Source organism: Perna viridis, chromosome 8 (assembly GCF_037379345.1).
Source record: "Perna viridis isolate PV_CMFRI_1.1 ecotype Kerala chromosome 8, ASM3737934v1, whole genome shotgun sequence".
In the NCBI taxonomy this organism is placed as follows: domain Eukaryota; kingdom Metazoa; phylum Mollusca; class Bivalvia; order Mytilida; family Mytilidae; genus Perna; species Perna viridis.
This window is the reverse complement of record NC_142452.1, coordinates 1,277,223-1,297,808: the sequence shown is the minus strand read 5'-3', so window position 1 is coordinate 1,297,808 and position 20,586 is coordinate 1,277,223. Positions and strand designations below refer to the sequence as shown.

Sequence of the window (20,586 nt, the reverse complement as noted above, 5' to 3'; positions counted from 1 at the left end):
GGGGAAGTTGGACAAGATGATAGTATGGTTTATGGTGACCAAGAAAGAAACAAGACAGATAAAGAAGAAAGTAATGTTGATATTGAACTTAATGTCAACAATGTTGATTATGTTAAATCTAAAAGTAAATGTGTTATGCCAAAAGAAAATGTTTCAGAAAATGATTGTAAAATAGGTTCTATTTTGAATATAGAAGCTTCTGTCTCCCCTCTAGAACAAATTAACAGTCAGGGGGAAGTCAGTCAGAGTTCATGTGACACTTTAGACGACTTTGAAATGGATACTTTCCTGATGACTGATAGTAGTCAAGGGGCAAGTGAAAATGATTTTACTCTTGTAGCTAAGAAAAAAAATGCCTTGGGTGTCAAGAGGCGTAGTAAGATTAATATAAAGCCTAATCTGAAAGCAGCAAGGTTATCGAATATACATAAAAAATTGAAATAAGGAACAATGGAGTGTTATATGTTTGCTATTTTACATTTTTGTTTTGCGATGGCTTCTTTTAATTTTATAAGCCTTAATTGTAATGGTCTTTGTGACAAAAATAAAAGAGAGTGTATTTTTGCACTGTGTAATGAAAGGAAATATGATGTTGTATGTTTACAAGAAACATTCTGGAATGATGATTTATATAAAATTATACAGAATGACAATAGTGTATGGGGTGGTGATATTTTTGCTAGTAATAGTAATTGTAATAGAAAAGGTGTGGCTATTCTTTTAAGTAAAAGATTGAGAAATGTTTTTAAAGTTTGTGATAGTATATGTGGAAGATTATTGCATATTCAAGGTAAAGTTGAAGGTAAAAATGTTGATATAATCAACGTGTATGCTCCTAATAGTATCAGTGATAAATGTATTTTTTTTAATGATTGTAAAGACAAAATATATGGAGATGAATATATTATAGTTGTAGGAGATTTCAATACTGCGTTCTGTCCTTTAGATAGAAGTGGAAAAACTACGTTTTATGCAGATAAATCTGTAAAATGTTTAACTAATTTGATGAATGATAAATGTTTATTTAATGTATGGAGAAATAGAAATATGAATGTCAAAATGTTTTCTAGAAAACAGGTAGTTCAAGGTTTTTTAACACAAAGTAGGATTGATTATATTTTGGTATCTAGTAATTTAAAATCATGTATAAGAAATATTTTTTATAGCGACACATGCTTTAGTGATCATAGCATTATAAATATGAAACTTGATTTCTCTGAAGTTGAAAAAGGACCTGGTGTTTGGCTTTTTAATGAAACCTTATTAAATGATGATGTTTATGTTGAAAAGATTAGACAAATTTTATTTGATGAAATTGGTTCTGATTTTTATTTGTCAAATCCACTTATTTGGTGGGATAATTTGAAATATAGAGTAAAGAAAGTCAGCCAAATATATGGCAAAGAGAAACAAAAAGAATTAAATAGAGAGTATTTTAGGTTACAAAATAAGCTGCAAAAAATGTCTGTGAAGTCAGCTTGTGGTATATCAATTGATCATGTCAAATATTTAGAATTGAAAGATGAATTAGAAAGTTTAGAAAAACACAAATGTAATGGTGCTATTATTAGATCAAAATGTCAGTATTCAATTGAAAGTGATAAGAATACAGCTTATTTCTTAAGTTTAGAGAAACATAGACAAAACAGAAATATGATATGTAGTTTAAAAAATTGTGATGGTGTTGTTGTCAATGATTCTGCTGAAATGTTAGATGTTGTACACAATTTTTATGAGAAACTCTTTTCTTGTGTTCAAACTGATCATGAGGCAATAGAGGAAATGTTAGACTGTGTTAACGTTAGTGTTGAAAATTGTGATATTGAAAACTGTGATGGTGAAATTACTAGTGATGAAATTGAAACCTCTATAAAAGGCATGAAAAAGGGTAAAACACCTGGCCCTGATGGGCTTACTGTAGAATTTTATTTATACTTTTTTAGTGAGTTGAAACCGGTATTGAAATATATTTATGACTGTATTGGAGAAAATAAAATTTTGTCAAGATCTATGAGATATGGAATGATTAACCTGATTTATAAGAATAGAGGTGACAAGTCTGACCTGAAAAACTTCAGACCTATAACTTTGTTAAATGTTGATTATAAAATTTTAGCCAGAGTAATGGCCAACAGATTTAAATTTGTATTACCAAAGATTATATCACCAAATCAGAGTTGTTGTATTATTGGTAAAGATATTTCTGATACTACTGTAAGTATCAGAGATATTATAGAATTAGTAGAAATGGATGATTTGGAATGTTATTTGCTGAAACTTGATCAGGAAAAGGCATTTGACAGAGTTGGACATGACTACTTATTTTCTGTATTGCAGAAATTTGGATTTGGGGAGAAATTCATTTCATGGATAAAGATATTTTATACTGACATTTTCAGCACTGTCAAATTCAATGGTTTTTTGTCCAAGTATTTTCAATTAAAGAACTCTGTAAAACAAGGGTGTCCTATATCAGCTTTGTTATATGTGTTAGTTGCTGAACCCTTGAGTATTATGATTAAAAGGAATGATAGAATTCATGGTATACAAATTCCCAATGCATCTGGTGAGGAGAAAATATTTTCACATGCAGATGATACAACATTGATATTGTCTGACAAAAATTCAGTAAATGAGGCCTTTGGAGTTTTAAAGTTGTATGAACAAGCATCTGGGGCAAAATTGAATAAGAATAAATCTGAAATTTTGGCATTGGGTACCGGAAAGATATCGAAACAAGAAATAGATGCTTGGAATATTAAAGAGTGTGATGGGGTTCTTCAGCTTTTAGGTATATGGATTGGCAAAGACAAAACTGTTTGTGATAATTTAAATTGGGATTGCAAAGCGCAATCTATTTCAAAATTATTGAATTTTTGGAAAATGAGACATTTATCAATACAGGGTAGAGTAACGGTTATAAATACCTTGTTGATGAGTAAATTATGGTATACTCTAATGGTGGTTAATATACCTGAGAAATACTATTTAGACATTAAAAAGATGTGTGTAGATTTTTTGTGGAATAATAAGCCATCATTGGTTGCATATGATGTTATAATAAATAGAGTTTTGAATGGTGGTTTAAATTTTCCAGATATATTTCACAAAATGTATGCTTTTAGACTTAAATTTTTAAGTCGATTGTTAGATAATGATTATAATGCAGTGTGGAAACATACTTGCACTTATTTTTTATCAAAAGTTCTAGATATGAATCTTGGTATGGAAATTCTATTTTGTGATCTTAATAATAGACAATTAGGTATTTTACCTGATTTTTATAAGTGTATGTTATATGCTTGGGGAAAGATTCGTACTCATATGGAAATTGATATAAATGTGAATAATGTATTTGATATTCCATTGTTTTATAATCCAATGATAGTAAATGATGGGAAAATGTTGTATATTAAACCCTTTGTAGATGCAGGAATAGTTAAAATTAAAGACTTGGCATTTGAATGTAAAAAAGGTTTTTTGAAGAACAAATATGTACAGGATATAGTCTCTCAAAGGTTTCCTGAGTTAGTTGCTGATAGAATTGTTGATGTAGTTCAGTGTATTAAGCAGTGTATTCCAGAACAGGTAAAACGTTTAGTTAGAGAAAATGCATATAACTATAATAAACCTGTTCTGAATGTAGTATATAATGATAATGGTAAAAAATATACATTACCTAGAACGGCAAAAATTTGTTATGGTATGCTCTTAGAAACTAGCACAATAATGCCAAATGCTGTCAGCTACTGGTATGAAGTATTTAGTGATTTTAATGTACAAAGGGTTCAAAATATTTTGAATTTTCCATTTTTACCTAGTGACTGTATTGAAACATCGTTTAAAATTTTCCATAGAGTTTTATTTACGAAGGAGAGATTATTCAGATGTCATATTACTATTGATTCTTTATGTCCAGTATGTTATGATGTACATGAAGATTTGGAACATCTTATAATTTCATGTAGATGTTTAACTAAATTCAACAACTTTTTGAAGGATTTCCTACATAATATTTTGTGCAATAGCTCTACAAGATATGTCAATATGCTTGATTTTAATTTTCTATGTTATTTTGGATTAACTGAGAAAGATAAAAACAGTAACTATTATTTTGTTAATACTGTCTTAGCATTTAGAAAATTTTGTGTTGTGAAAAGGAGAAATGTAGCTGTGAAAGATGAGAAAGTACTAGATATTCAAAATTATTTTAAGTCCGTACTTCAGCGACATGTAAATTATGCTTATATGTATTATAAAAAGAAGAACTTTTCATTGTTTGAAAAATACTACTTGAAAAGAAATCCTGTTTTACGTATCTGTGACGAAAATGTTGTGATTGACTTTTAGTATGTAAGCCATTATATAATATGGAAGACTGACTTAACATACATGATATTATTAATTGTTATCTGTGATATGTGAATTAGTGGGAGATTAGCCCAATAATTCTTTTACATGTAAATATATTTCTGTGAATAAACTTTTATCAAGAAAAAAATCACGTCTGCTTTACACGCAGAAGGTCGCGAGTTCGAACCTCGCCAGAACCTCTAGATATTTTTGTACTCCGAAAAGTTCAAAAGATATGTTTGTACACTCCGAAAAATCAAATCGAATCGAATAGCTATAGCTATAACATATTTTACCCAAGACTTGAAAATAGTTCAATTACACGAAGAAAACTAATTCTCTGGACAAACCGTGTCGACGTACATGCGATATACCAGAATTTATTACTTTTCAAAAGAAGTGGCTGGTCTATTTTTTTTCTCCTTAATTTTAACATTTTCCACTGCAACTCTTTTCCGATATATCTGTTTCGGCTGAGGAATAACCTCAGGACCTTCCGCGTGTTGTGCAAATGTGATTTTTTTTATTTTGATAAAATTTTATGCACATTAATACATTCATAAAATAATTATTAGTGCTAGTCTACCAATAATTCATAATATCAGTGTTAATTTGAATTGTAACAATGAATTACAATCAGATCTCAATTTAAAGTCACTATGTATTTCATTATTACTGATCCTTTATATAGAATGTTTGTTTAAATCATATTTTTTTTTTTCAAATTAATACAGACACCTTTTCTGTTTATAATACAAGTATGCGTCATTTACATGCTTTTTGAGAACATTTTTATAATATGGCGCTGTGTCTATCAATTTCTCATGCATCCTTCGTAGAAACATTTCTCCTCTTTACAACACAAAATCTTAGAACTAGCACATAAAACTATATTTGTAAATTATAAGTTTATATGTTTATCCTTCTTGACTAGACCAAAGTGACATATATAATTGAAGTCTAGTGCATTGACAATGCTTGCAGAACTATTACATGTACACAGAATGTTATGTAAAAAATCTTTAAAAAAAAGTCCTTCAACTGAGTCAAACATCTACACAGAATAGTTAAATGCTCCAAGTCCTCATGTACATCTTCGCAAACTGGACACATAGGATCAGCAGTAATATGACATCTCATCTTTCTCTCCTTAGAGAAGAAAAAAATGAAAAAGTTCAGAACTTTTTGACCATCAAATTTTAAACATATTTCACACCAGTAATGTAAAGAATTACATGTAAGTTTCCTTGGTAATGTCTTTAACAATATCTCATAAAATGATCTTGTTGTATTAGGTAAAGCGTACTTTCTACCATCAAGACTATAAATTATATTCAAAACGGGTGCAATTACAAGTGTTTGTGTTTGTATTTTCTTCAACTAAAACCATATAATCTTGTGGAAAAATCAGGCAAACATTCTAATTGTCTATGAGTAAAATGATAAAACAGTATTTCAACACCACGATTGATTTCTTGTACTTTAGAAAAAGAAATAAGGACATGTAGCTTTCCAAACAGCATTATAATCCACATCTAATAGCCGACCTAAAAACTTGAGTCTAAAAGCATACATTTTATGACGGCAATAAAGATGGCAAAAAATATATGTTTCCGCTGAGGATTGAACTCAGGACCTTCCGCGTGTTAAGCGGATGTGATAACCACTACACCACGGAAACCTTACGTATTCAGGTATGAAAAAACTTATTTAACTTTGATGCAAATGCGTCAACACTCATATTGCACAAAATTATAATGCAAAAGAAAAGGCTGGAAAAAATTTTCTGAAATGACCGTGAGCAAAGTTGCTCCCATCCGCAGAAATGACCCTTCATACTTGTAAACTATCAATGAACCATTTGGCCTACTGTACAGCTGTGGGTTTTTTTTTTTATGTGAAATGAATGTATTCTGCGGCAAATGCTGTTGGTACTTGTCTATTTCAAGAGAGAGAAAAGATGGGGGTTGTTGGACATATCATGGGATGATGTTTACATTTTGCCGCTCCGGTTGAATGTGTCTTTTTGGTGAGTTCAGCTATATCTATGTGTTCAGATACATTTCTGTATGCTTAATATTGTTTCATTAATGTAAAGTGATAGGACACTTGTCGAATTTTGTCGTATATTTCCCCTTTTCCTGCCATTTATGTGCAGGAAAAAGGGGGGAGAAAGGTGCGTTTGATTCGCTTTTACTGATTCAACCTAAAACCAAATTGGAATATGGAGAACAGAGCACCAGGAAGTTCTGGAACTCGCTTTTCAAATGCAAAGCCATTTGTATATGGTAGCAAGGAAGGAGATAGGCCAAGAAAGTACACAAATAGAAAGAAGATATATAAGAAGGAATGTGCGGTTAAGATTATGAATATTCCGAAAGCACCTGGAACTCCAGCAAAAATCATTAAGGCTGCTGAGGAGGTTTGTGGTGAAAATACGGTTTTAGCAGTTGTCCAGGATGAAATTGAAAATTCGTATTGTGTAACTATGGACAGTGAAGAAAATGCAGATAAATTAACAAAGGGAGTTAATATTGATAGTAAATTTCATGAATGTTTATTTGTTTTTCAAAACTCAGTAGTGGTTTCATTTATTCACTTGCCTGCTCATGTTAGTGATGAATCAATTCTTAATGTACTGATAGAAAAGAATTGTAAACCATTATCTCAAGTTTTTAGACATGTTCATCCTGGAACTGAAGTTGCAGATGGGACAAGGTATGTCCGAGTTCAGTTTCCTCATGGGATGACTTCCCTTCCCTGGTCAATGAAATTTGACACAGGATTAGGAACAAGGAGTTTTCGAGTTAAACACGACCATCAGAGGCAGTTATGTAACTATTGTGGATCTCCTGGTCATAAGTACAGACAATGTCCACAACTAGTCTGTTTCAACTGTGATAAGCATGGTCATAAAGAGCATGAGTGTAAGATACCTCCGTGTGAATATTGCAAGAAAAGACTTAGGCATTGTTTTTGCAAAGAAAAGAAATGTCAATACTGCAACAAGGAAACATGCATTTGTCCTTGTTTCACTTGTGACAAGATGAAGGAAGATTGCAAATGTAAGTGCAAAGAATGTAGATTGGTAAATGAGAGGTGTATTTGCAGAAAGGAAGATAGTGATCATGTAATTAAGGATAAAAAAAAGGAAACAACACTAAATGAGAATGGAGTTGAGGATGATCAAACAAATTACGAAGTTGAAATTGCAGATGTTTCAGTGGAAAGTGAGAAAGAAAATGGGGATTTTACAGATCGAGTTACTGAAGAGGAAGATATGGTCGGCGAGAAAAAATCAACAAAGGGTGTGGTCTGCGCGACCAATGTAGAAGTTGATGATGTGGTCTTCGGCGCCACAGAAAAGAATGATGATTTGGTCTTCGGGGCCAATAAAAATAGTGATGATTTGGCCTTCGGGGCCAATAAAAACAGGGTTAGTGTGGTCTTCGGGACTACAGAGGAGAGAAATAAAATGGTCCTTAGGACCATGACGGATGGTGAAAAGCTTGATCTGAGCGTTGGTGATGATAATATGGTCTTCGGGGCCAAAGAGGATTCTAATGTGGTCTTCGGGACCACATGTGATGATAACATTGACAGACAATGTAGTGAAGGTCTTACTGGAGATGAATCAACTGAAGGAATCGCTAAAGGACAGAAAAGACAAAGAGATGATATTTCAAGAACAGGTGACTCTGATGATGAAACTGTTTTTGTACATAAGCATATTGTAAAAGAAAATGCTGAAGAAGATAATATTGTTAGTGAAGGTATGGACACTGACACCATCTCCAGTGGTGAAAACACTGGAGTCGATGTCACATTAGAAACAGAGGTTGGTTTGTCTTGTTCTGGGAGCTCAGATGTAAGTGCTTCTGAATTTTGTACAGTAGAAGGTAAAAAAAGAAGGAACAAGATGAAATTTTATCCGAATGTAAATAATATTAAGAAGGACAAATCCAGCCAAAAGAATATTAACAATGGAGATGTTTAATGTATGTTTCAATATTTCTATTTTTACAATGGTGCTGTTTGTAAGCAACAATTGTAATGGGTTGAGAGACGTTAATAAATTTAAGAAATATGTATCAATTATTGATAATAGTAGGATTGATTTCTTGTTACTACAAGAAACCTTCTGGGATGATGATTTTATTTTGAATATTGATAGAATGTACGACGGTCATGTTTTATATTCTAATAGTAGTACTAAAAGACAAGGTGTTGCTATTCTTGTGCATAAAAGGTTTAAACAAAATGTAAAATTGATTTCAAAGGATGATGAAGGTAGATTTTTACATGTCCAATTTGAACATGAAGGTTGTATTTATAACATATTGAATATTTATGCATATAACTCTTTTAGAGAAAGATGTGAGTTTTTTACATTTCTTAATCAATATATTAGTTCCTATGATAATATTATTTTATCGGGTGATTGGAATACAACTTTGTCAAATCTGGATAGATCTGGTAAAACTGTACACAGAAATGATATGAGTTATAATTTACTTTGTAGTTTGATGTCAGATAACAATTTATATGATGTGTGGAGAACTAGAAACCCTGGTGATAAAACTTTTTCATGGAAACGAGTTAGTGATTTTTATTTACAACAATCAAGATTGGATTATTTTCTCATTACTAGAAATTTGTCAAATTTTGTACAATATGTAAAGTATAAAGATACTTCTTTAAGCGATCATTCTTTTGTGGAAATGAGAGTTGTGTTTGATGAAGTAGAAAGAGGTCCAGGTGTATGGATTTTTAACAATACATTGTTGGATAATGACGATTATGTAACAAATATGTTTAATATTATTGATGACAGTAAGAAATGTTCTCTTTTTGATGATGATGTATTGATTTGGTGGGATAATTTAAAATATAGAATTAAGAAATTCTCTCAAGTTTTTAGTAAGAGAATTGCAAAAGAGAAAAATGCTGAGTATTATTGTATACAAAATAAGATACAAAAGTTATGTATGAGAATTGCAGAAGGAGAAAATGTAGATGTAGAAAGATATGAAAACTTAAAGTTAGAATTAAGTGTATTAGAAGAAGAGAAATGTAAAGGTGCTATTTTGAGATCAAAAGCTTTTTGGGCCACAGAAAACGATAAATGTACAAAGTATTTTTTGAATTTAGAAAAGTACAAGCAAGAGAGTAATTGTATTAAAGAATTAATTGATTTTGATGATAATACTACTGTTTCTGATACTGATGGTTTGTTAGACTTACAATATAGGTTTTATAGTAAGTTATATTCATGTGTGGAAACAGACAAAAAATCAATGGATGTTTTGTTGCAAAATATAGATGTAAAAGTTGATGATTTTGATCAAGGAGTATGTGATAGTGATATTACTGAAGAAGAAATTTTTGTTGCATTACATAAAATGTCTAAAAATAAGAGTCCAGGATCTGATGGACTGACGGTGGAGTTTTATTGTACATTTTATCATATTTTAAAGGATATTTTACTGAAGGTGTTTAAGGCAGTTGAAAAGAGTAACACTTTATCAAGGTCTATGAGAAATGGTGTACTGTCTCTTATTTATAAGAAAAAAGGTGATAAAAGGGATTTAAAGAATTATAGACCGATTTCATTGTTACAAGTTGATTATAAGATATTAGCACGTGTCATGTCAAATAGATTTAAATCAGTACTTTGTCAAATAATTTCAAACAGCCAGTCATGTTGTATACCTGGTAGAGATATTGCAGATACAATAGCAAGTGTACGTGATGTAATAAATATGGTTGATGATGATGATGTAGAAGGGTATATTTTAAAATTTGATCAAGAGAAAGCTTTTGACAGAGTGAGTCATGATTATCTCATTAGAGTATTAGAAGGTTTTGGTTTTGGATGTAAATTTATTAATTGGATTAGGATTTTTTATACTGATATTCAAAGTACTGTCAAGTGTAATGGTTTTTTAACAAAATATTTTAAAGTTAGAAATGGTATTAGGCAAGGATGCCCTATTAGTGCTTTATTGTATGTTTTATCGGCAGAACCACTGTCAATGACAATAAAGAAAGATTGTAATATTAATGGTATACGTATACCTTATAGTAATGAAACTGCAGTTTTGTTTCAACATGCAGATGATACTACATTATGTTTGAGTGATAAAAAATCTATTAAATATACCTTTGATGTATTTGATTTATATAGTAGGGCATCAGGTTCTAAGATTAACAGAAGTAAGTCTGAAATTTTATGTATTGGAAAAGGAAATTTGACTGATGATGATAAGACTGTACTTGGATTAAGAGTTTGTGAAAAATGTATTCAAGTTCTTGGTGTTTATGTTGGTGTAGATATTGATGTATGTAATGATATGAATTGGAAGGATAAGATAAGAAAAATAAGATGTATTGTTAATATGTGGAAACAAAGACGTTTGACTTTATCTGGAAGAAATGTTGTAATTTCTTCTTTATTGGTATCTAGAATTTGGTATTTATTAGCTGTTTCTCCAATACCTGAAAATGTGTTGACAGATTTGAAACAAATATGTATTGATTTTTTGTGGAATTCTAAATCTCATTTAGTACAATATGCTACTATTACTGGTATGAAACAAGATGGTGGCTTGAATTTTCAAGATATATATTTAAAAATGTTATCATTTAGATTAAAATTTTTAGGGAGATTTTTAAATCCTGAATGAAATTGTATTTGGAAAAGTACCTTTAGCTATTTTTTGAGAAGAGTGCATTGTATGAATCTTTCGAGGTCAGTTCTATTTTTGTTTTTAAACAAAAAGGATTTATTATGTTTACCGCATGTGTACAGAGAAATGTTGGAAGCATGGCAGTGTATTAGAAAAGATATAACTTTTAATATAGGAGACTCTGATGTTTATAATCAACCACTGTTTTATAATAGTTCTAAGTTTGTGTCTGGTAAAGAATGGGAATATTTCATAAAAGCTGGTATTGTTCAAATTAAAGATATTTCATATGAAGCTATACCTGGATTTTTGCCAGTTCATGCAATTTTTGATATGATGAGAGAAAAAGAAATAGATGTTACTTTTAACATTGTCAGAAAATTGTATATGTTATTATTGAATCACATTCCTGTCGAGTGGAAAGAAGTTGTTTTGACAAAATGTAATGTGAAAAATGATGATCTGTCTCAATTCTATGTTCAGTTTGACAATAAAGTATGTGACATGTCGTTGTGTAAAACAAAAAGATTTTATACGTTACTGTTACAAAAGTGTTTTATTAAACCTAAATGTTATGAATTTTGGTGTGAACAATGTGATATTCATGAAAGTGATTTCTGTTTTGTTTCGAAACAGATACATAGTTTCTGGAAACCATCTGAATGTATTGATCTAGATTTCAAGTTATGTCACAATAAGATTTTTACTAATGTTAAACTATGTAAAATAGGAATAATAGACAGCAATGTGTGTCAAAACTGTGACTGTGAAGAGGAAACTTTATTTCATATTTTTCTAACATGTGACATACTTGTTAACTTTCATGATTTCGTATTTGATATTTTAGAGACACTATTTGTACAATCAGAGGTGAACTTAATACAGGAACATACTTATATGACGTTATTTTTGTTGGGTGTATCATCCAGTGTAAAGGGTGTAAATGTTCACTTTGTTAATTTTTTGCTGTCTATTGGAAGACTGTGTATAATGAAACAAAGACAAATGTTCAAAAATGGTACACGAAGTATTAACCTAATTGCATATTTCAAATACACACTGAGACATTACATTGGTTATTTTTATATGTATTGTAAATCTACAAACAGACTTTCAGTCTTTCATAAAAAGTTCTTGAGAGACAATCCCATTGTGATGTTAGAAGAAGATGTGTTGTTATTCAAACTGTGATAAATTGTATAGTCTTCAATTGTGTAATATTATGATTTTATAGACATTGTGATTTGCATTGTTATATAGTATTGTTTTATTCAATAAAGATAAAAAAAAAAAAATCACGTCTGCTTTACACGCAGAAGGTCGCAAGTTCGAACCTCGCCAGAACCTCTAGATATTTTTGTACTCCGAAAAGTTCAAAAGATATGTTTGTACACTCCGAAAAATCAAATCGAATCGAATAGCTATAGCTATAACATATTTTACCCAAGACTTGACCAATGTCTGACTGAATTGATAAATGAAAAAGATTTATCTGATGTATGGAGAGATAGAAATGTAGGTGTTAAAATGTTTTCAAGAAAACAAGTTGTACAAAGTTTTTTAACTCAAAGTAGAATTGATTATTTTTTAGTTTCTTGTAATTTAAAACCATTTATAAAGAATGTTTTTTACAATGATACATCTTTCAGTGATCATTCTATTGTTAGTATGAAATTAGATTTTTCTGAAGTTGAAAAAGGACCTGGTGTTTGGATTTTTAACAAGTCCTTATTGAGTGATGATTTTTTTGTTGAAAAAATTAGAAATATCTTACTTGATGAAATTGGTTCAGATTTTTATTTTTCACATCCATTAATTTGGTGGGATAATTTGAAATATAAAATCAAGAAAACAAGTCAACTCTATGGTAAAGAAAAACAGAGAGAGTTATATAGAGATTATTATAGAATACAGAATAAGTTACAAGAATTGTCAATAAAGGCTGCTTGTGGTAATGATATAGATCATGTCAAATATTTAGAGTTGAAAGAGGAACTTGAAGGTTTAGAAAAACATAGATGTAATGGTGCTGTTATAAGATCCAAATGTCAATATTCATTAGAAAGTGATAAAAATACAACCTATTTTTTGAATTTAGAGAAACATAGACAGAATAGAAATATGATAAATGGTTTAAAAAATTGTGATGGTAATGTTGTCAGTGAAACTGCTGAAATTTTAGATGTTATTTATAGTTTTTATAAAAGGCTATTTTCTTGTGTACAAACGGATTATGAAGCAATTGATAAAATGTTAGATTGTATTAATGTCAATGTTGACGTTTGTGATGTTGAAAAATGTGATGAGGAAATTAATATTGAAGAAATAAAAACCTCTATAAAAGGTATGAAACAAGGAAAAACACCTGGTCCTGATGGACTCACGGTGGAGTTTTATTTATATTTTTTTAATGAGTTGAAAGATGTTTTGAAATATATTTATGTTACAGTTGAAGAGAATAAAGTTTTATCTAGGTCTATGAGGTATGGAATGATTAACCTAATTTATAAAAATAGAGGTGACAAAACTGACTTGAAAAATTTTAGACCTATCAGTTTATTGAATGTAGATTATAAAATATTAGCAAGAGTCATGGCAAATAGGTTTAAATTTGTACTTCCAAAGATTATTTCACCAACTCAGAGTTGTTATATAATAGGTAAAGACATCTCTGATACTACTGTTACTGTAAGAGACATAATTGACTTGGTTGAAATGGATAATCTAGAATGTTATTTGTTAAAGTTAGATCAGGAAAAGGCTTTTGACAGGGTTGGGCATGAATATCTTTTTTCGGTTTTACAAAAATTTGGTTTTGGGGAGAGATTTATATCTTGGATAAAAATTTTTATACAGATATTTTTAGTACTGTCAAGTGCAATGGTTTCCTATCCAAATATTTTCCATTGGCAAACTCTGTTAAACAAGGTTGCCCAATATCTGCTTTATTGTATGTTTTAGTTGCTGAACCTTTAAGTATAATGATCAAAAGGAATGATAGGATTCAAGGTATTAACATTCCTGTTGTGAATATTGAAGAAAAAATATTTTCACATGCTGATGACACTACATTGATATTGTCTGACAAAAATTCAGTAACTGAATCATTTAATGTTTTACAATTGTATGAACAAGCATCTGGGGCAAAATTAAATAAAGATAAATCTGAAATTTTGGCATTGGGTACTGGAAAAATATCAAAAAATGATTTAGATGCTTGGAAAATTAAAGAGTGTGATGGGGTTTTACAGCTTTTAGGCATATGGATTGGCAAGGATAAAAAGTTATGTGATAGTCTGAATTGGGAATGCAAAGTGCAGTCTATTTCAAAAATACTGAATCTTTGGAAAATGAGACAATTGTCAATACATGGTAGAGTAACTGTGATAAATACTCTTTTAATGAGCAAACTTTGGTATACTCTGATGGTAGTTAATATACCAGAAAAATACTATTTAGATATAAAGAAATTGTGCATCGGGTTTTTGTGGAATGATAAACCATCTTTGGTTGCTTATGATGTTGTTATTAATAGAATACTAGATGGAGGTTTGAACTTTCCAGAAATTTTACATAAGATGTATGCTTTTAGACTTAAATTTTTAAGTCGTTTGTTAGATGTAGAGTATTGTGCTGTTTGGAAGCATCTTTGTACTTATTTCTTTTCCAAAGTACAAGATATGAAACTTGGTATTGAGATTTTGTTCTGTCAATTTAAGCAGAGACAGTTGGGGAGTTTACCTGATTTTTATAAATGTATGCTGTTTGCTTGGGGAAAGATACGTGATTATATTGAAATTGATATCAATTTGAATAATGTATTTGACCTGCCTCTGTTCAATAATCCTTTGATTACTAATAATGGTAATATGCTGTATATCAAGACTTTTATAGATGCAGGCATTATTAAAGTGAAAGATTTAGCATTTGAATGTAAAAAGGGATTCATGAGAGATGATTTTGTTCAAGATATTGTTTCTGAAAAGTTTCCACAGGTATCTGCTGCTAAGATTATTAAGGTAGTACAATGTATAAAACAATGTATTCCTGATGAATGTAAAATTTTAGTAGAAAATAATGAAAATGTTCGTAGAAATCTCAGTTTGAATATAGAATGTAATGTTAATAATAGAAAGTACTCTTTTCCTAGTACAACAAAGTTTTTTTATTCTATGTTGTTGAAATCATTATCAAAAGAACCAAATGCTGTCAAATATTGGTGTGAGATGTGCTCTGATTTTAATACTCAAAAAGTCCAAACAATTTTGAACTTTCCATTTTTACCAAGTGATTGGATTGAGTTATCATTTAAAATATTTCATAGAGTTTTATTTACTAAGGAGACGTTATTGAGATGTCGCATTACTGATGATTCATTGTGTCCAGTTTGTGATGATATGCATGAGGACTTAGAACATCTTATAATTTCGTGTAGATGTTTGACTCGATTCAATGACTTTTTTAAAGACTTTTTACATAATATATTGTGTAATAGTTCAGCTAGCTTTATCAATATGTTAGACTTTAATTTTCTATGTTATTTCGGTCTACTCAAGAAAGATAAAAAAGTAAACTTTTATTTTGTTAATACTGCTTTATCTGTTAGAAGGTTTTGTGTTGTAAAGAGAAGAAATTTAGTCATGAAAGATGAGAAAGTTTTGCACATTATTTCTTATTTTAAATCTGTTCTTCAAAAGCATGTTAATTATGCTTACATGTATTATATACAGAAAAAGAACTTTTCTCTGTTCCAAAAATATTACTTGAATGACAATCCTGTTCTGCGCATCTCTGATGATAATATTGTGATAGACTTTTAAATATACTTATTCATATATATACTGTCAATGTAATTTAAGGACAATTTGTGACCTGTGATATGTGAATTATTGGGAGACTAGCCCAATAATTCTTTTATATGATGTTTTACTGTGAATAAAATTTTATAAAGATAAAAAAAAAATCACGTCTGCTTTACACGCAGAAGGTCGCGAGTTCGAACCTCGCCAGAACCTCTAGATATTTTTGTACTCCGAAAAGTTCAAAAGATATGTTTGTACACTCCGAAAAATCAAATCGAATCGAATAGCTATAGCTATAACATATTTTACCCAAGACTTGAAAATAGTTCAATTACACGAAGAAAACTAATTCTCTGGACAAACCGTGTCGACGTACATGCGATATACCAGAATTTATTACTTTTCAAAAGAAGTGGCTGGTCTATTTTTTTTCTCCTTAATTTTAACATTTTCCACTGCAACTCTTTTCCGATATATCTGTTTCGGCTGAGGAATAACCTCAGGACCTTCCGCGTGTTGTGCAAATGTGATTTTTTTTATTTTGATAAAATTTTATGCACATTAATACATTCATAAAGTAATTATTAGTGCTAGTCTACCAATAATTCATAATATCAGTGTTAATTTGAATTGTAACAATGAATTACAATCAGATCTCAATTTAAAGTCACTATGTATTTCATTATTACTGATCCTTTATATAGAATGTTTGTTTAAATCATATTTTTTTCCAAATTAATACAGACACCTTTTCTGTTTATAATACAAGTATGCGTCATTTACATGCTTTTTGAGAACATTTTTATAATATGGCGCTGTGTCTATCAATTTCTCATGCATTCTTCGTAGAAACATTTCTCCTCTTTACAACACAAAATCTTAGAACTAGCACATAAAACTATATTTGCAAATTATAAGTTTATATGTTTATCCTTCTTGACTAGACCAAAGTGACATATATAATTGAAGTCTAGTGTATTGACAATGCTTGCAGAACTATTACATGTACACAGAATGTTATGTAAAAAATCTTTAAAAAAAAGTCATTGAACTGAGTCAAACATCTACACAGAATAGTTAAATGCTCCAAGTCCTCATGAACATCTTCGCAAACTGGACACATAGAATCAGCAGTAATATGACATCTCATCTTTCTCTCCTTAGAGAAGAAAAAATGAAAAAGTTCAGAATTTTTTGACCATCAAATTTTAAACATATTCCACACCAGTAATGTAAAGAATTACATGTAAGTTTCCTTGGTAATGTCTTTAACAATATCTCATAAAATGATCTTGTTGTATTAGGTAAAGCGTACTTTCTACCATCAAGACTATAAATTATATTCAAAACGGGTGCAATTACAAGTGTTTGTGTTTGTATTTTCTTCAACTAAAACCATATAATCTTGTGGAAAAATCAGGCAAACATTCTAATTGTCTATGAGTAAAATGATAAAACAGTATTTCAACACCACGATTGATTTCTTGTACTTTAGAAAAAGAAATAAGGACATGTAGCTTTCCAAACAGCATTATAATCCACATCTAATAGCCGACCTAAAAACTTGAGTCTAAAAGCATACATTTTATGACGGCAATAAAGATGGCAAAAAATATATGTTTCCGCTGAGGATTGAACTCAGGACCTTCCGCGTGTTAAGCGGATGTGATAACCACTACACCACGGAAACCTTACGTATTCAGGTATGAAAAAACTTATTTAACTTTGATGCAAATGCGTCAACACTCATATTGCACAAAATTATAATGTAAAAGAAAAGGCTGGAAAAAATTTTCTGAAATGACCGTGAGCAAAGTTGCTCCCATCCGCAGAAATGACCCTTCATACTTGTAAACTATCAATGAACCATTTGGCCTACTGTACAGCTGTGGGTTTTTTTTTTTGTGTGTGTGAAATGAATGTATTCTGCGGCAAATGGTTCAAACCAATCGGAAAATTTGCCTGATCATCAAAGTGCAAACGAAAACTTGGTCGGATCATAATTTTTGCACAGAAAACTTCGAAGTAGCATTTGAAAGTGCACCAAGGACAGGTCCATCTTTAAATGATATATTTTTCTCCAATTTGTTGGACCGGTTCTGTGGTGTAGTGTTTATCACGTCTGCTTTAATATAAAGATAAAAAAAAAAAATCACGTCTGCTTTACACGCAGAAGGTCGCGAGTTCGAACCTCGCCAGAACCTCTAGATATTTTTGTACTCCGAAAAGTTCAAAAGATATGTTTGTACACTCCGAAAAATCAAATCGAATCGAATAGCTATAGCTATAACATATTTTACCCAAGACTTGAAAATAGTTCAATTACACGAAGAAAACTAATTCTCTGGACAAACCGTGTCGACGTACATACGATATACCAGAATTTATTACTTTTCAAAAGAAGTGGCTGGTCTATTTTTTTTCTCCTTAATTTTAACATTTTCCACTGCAACTCTTTTCCGATATATCTGTTTCGGCTGAGGAATAACCTCAGGACCTTCCGCGTGTTGTGCAAATGTGATTTTTTTATTTTGATAAAATTTTATGCACATTAATACATTCATAAAATAATTATTAGTGCTAGTCTACCAATAATTCATAATATCAGTGTTAATTTGAATTGTAACAATGAATTACAATCAGATCTCAATTTAAAGTCACTATGTATTTCATTATTACTGATCCTTTATATAGAATGTTTGTTTAAATCATATTTTTTTTCCAAATTAATACAGACACCTTTTCTGTTTATAATACAAGTATGCGTCATTTACATGCTTTTTGAGAACATTTTTATAATATGGCGCTGTGTCTATCAATTTCTCATGCATCCTTCGTAGAAACATTTCTCCTCTTTACAACACAAAATCTTAGAACTAGCACATAAAACTATATTTGCAAATTATAAGTTTATATGTTTATCCTTCTTGACTAGACCAAAGTGACATATATAATTGAAGTCTAGTGTATTGACAATGCTTGCAGAACTATTACATGTACACAGAATGTTATGTAAAAAATCTTTAAAAAAAAGTCATTGAACTGAGTCAAACATCTACACAGAATAGTTAAATGCTCCAAGTCCTCATGAACATCTTCGCAAACTGGACACATAGAATCAGCAGTAATATGACATCTCATCTTTCTCTCCTTAGAGAAGAAAAAATGAAAAAGTTCAGAACTTTTTGACCATCAAATTTTAAACATATTTCACACCAGTAATGTAAAGAATTACATGTAAGTTTCCTTGGTAATGTCTTTAACAATATCTCATAAAATGATCTTGTTGTATTAGGTAAAGCGTACTTTCTACCATCAAGACTATAAATTATATTCAAAACGGGTGCAATTACAAGTGTTTGTGTTTGTATTTTCTTCAACTAAAACCATATAATCTTGTGGAAAAATCAGGCAAACATTCTAATTGTCTATGAGTAAAATGATAAAACAGTATTTCAACACCACGATTGATTTCTTGTACTTTAGAAAAAGAAATAAGGACATGTAGCTTTCCAAACAACATTATAATCCACATCTAATAGCCGACCTAAAAACTTGAGTCTAAAAGCATACATTTTATGACGGCAATAAAGATGGCAAAAGTATATGTTTCCGCTGAGGATTGAACTCAGGACCTTCCGCGTGTTAAGCGGATGTGATAACCACTACACCACGGAAACCTTACGTATTCAGGTATGAAAAAACTTATTTAACTTTGATGCAAATGCGTCAACACTCATATTGCACAAAATTATAATGTAAAAGAAAAGGCTGGAAAAAATTTTCTGAAATGACCGTGAGCAAAGTTTCTCCCATCCGCAGAAATGACCCTTCATACTTGTAAACTATCAATGAACCATTTGGCCTACTGTACAGCTGTGGGTTTTTTTTTTTGTGTGTGTGAAATGAATGTATTCTGCGGCAAATGGTTCAAACCAATCGGAAAATTTGCCTGATCATCAAAGTGCAAACGAAAACTTGGTCGGATCATAATTTTTGCACAGAAAACTTCGAAGTAGCATTTGAAAGTGCACCAAGGACAGGTCCATCTTTAAATGATATATTTTTCTCCAATTTGTTGGACCGGTTCTGTGGTGTAGTGTTTATCACGTCTGCTTTAATATAAAGATAAAAAAAAAAAATCACGTCTGCTTTACACGCAGAAGGTCGCGAGTTCGAACCTCGCCAGAACCTCTAGATATTTTTGTACTCCGAAAAGTTCAAAAGATATGTTTGTACACTCCGAAAAATCAAATCGAATCGAATAGCTATAGCTATAACATATTTTACCCAAGACTTGAAAATAGTTCAATTACACGAAGAAAACTAATTCTCTGGACAAACCGTGTCGACGTACATGCGATATACCAGAATTTATTACTTTTCAAAAGAAGTGGCTGGTCTATTTTTTTTCTCCTTAATTTTAACATTTTCCACTGCAACTCTTTTCCGATATATCTGTTTCGGCTGAGGAATAACCTCAGGACCTTCCGCGTGTTGTGCAAATGTGATTTTTTTATTTTGATAAAATTTTATGCACATTAATACATTCATAAAATAATTATTAGTGCTAGTCTACCAATAATTCATAATATCAGTGTTAATTTGAATTGTAACAATGAATTACAATCAGATCTCAATTTAAAGTCACTATGTATTTCATTATTACTGATCCTTTATATAGAATGTTTGTTTAAATCATATTTTTTTTCCAAATTAATACAGACACCTTTTCTGTTTAT

The 20,586-nt window shown here is 30.5% G+C and overlaps 1 protein-coding gene and 3 non-coding genes across 4 annotated transcripts in view; 1 reads left to right on the top strand and 3 right to left on the bottom strand.

The window, feature by feature from the left end:
* Positions 1 to 20,586, top strand: part of LOC148608750 (uncharacterized) — a 226,934-nt gene that overhangs the window by 72,600 nt on the left and 133,748 nt on the right. The window lies entirely within an intron of this gene.
* Positions 5,962 to 6,034, bottom strand: Trnav-aac (transfer RNA valine (anticodon AAC)). Its single transcript has one exon. It is a non-coding gene; the product is annotated as a tRNA-Val (tRNA).
* Trnav-aac (transfer RNA valine (anticodon AAC)) lies at positions 17,462 to 17,534 on the bottom strand. The gene has a single exon. It is a non-coding gene; the product is annotated as a tRNA-Val (tRNA).
* Positions 19,452 to 19,524, bottom strand: Trnav-aac (transfer RNA valine (anticodon AAC)). The gene has a single exon. It is a non-coding gene; the product is annotated as a tRNA-Val (tRNA).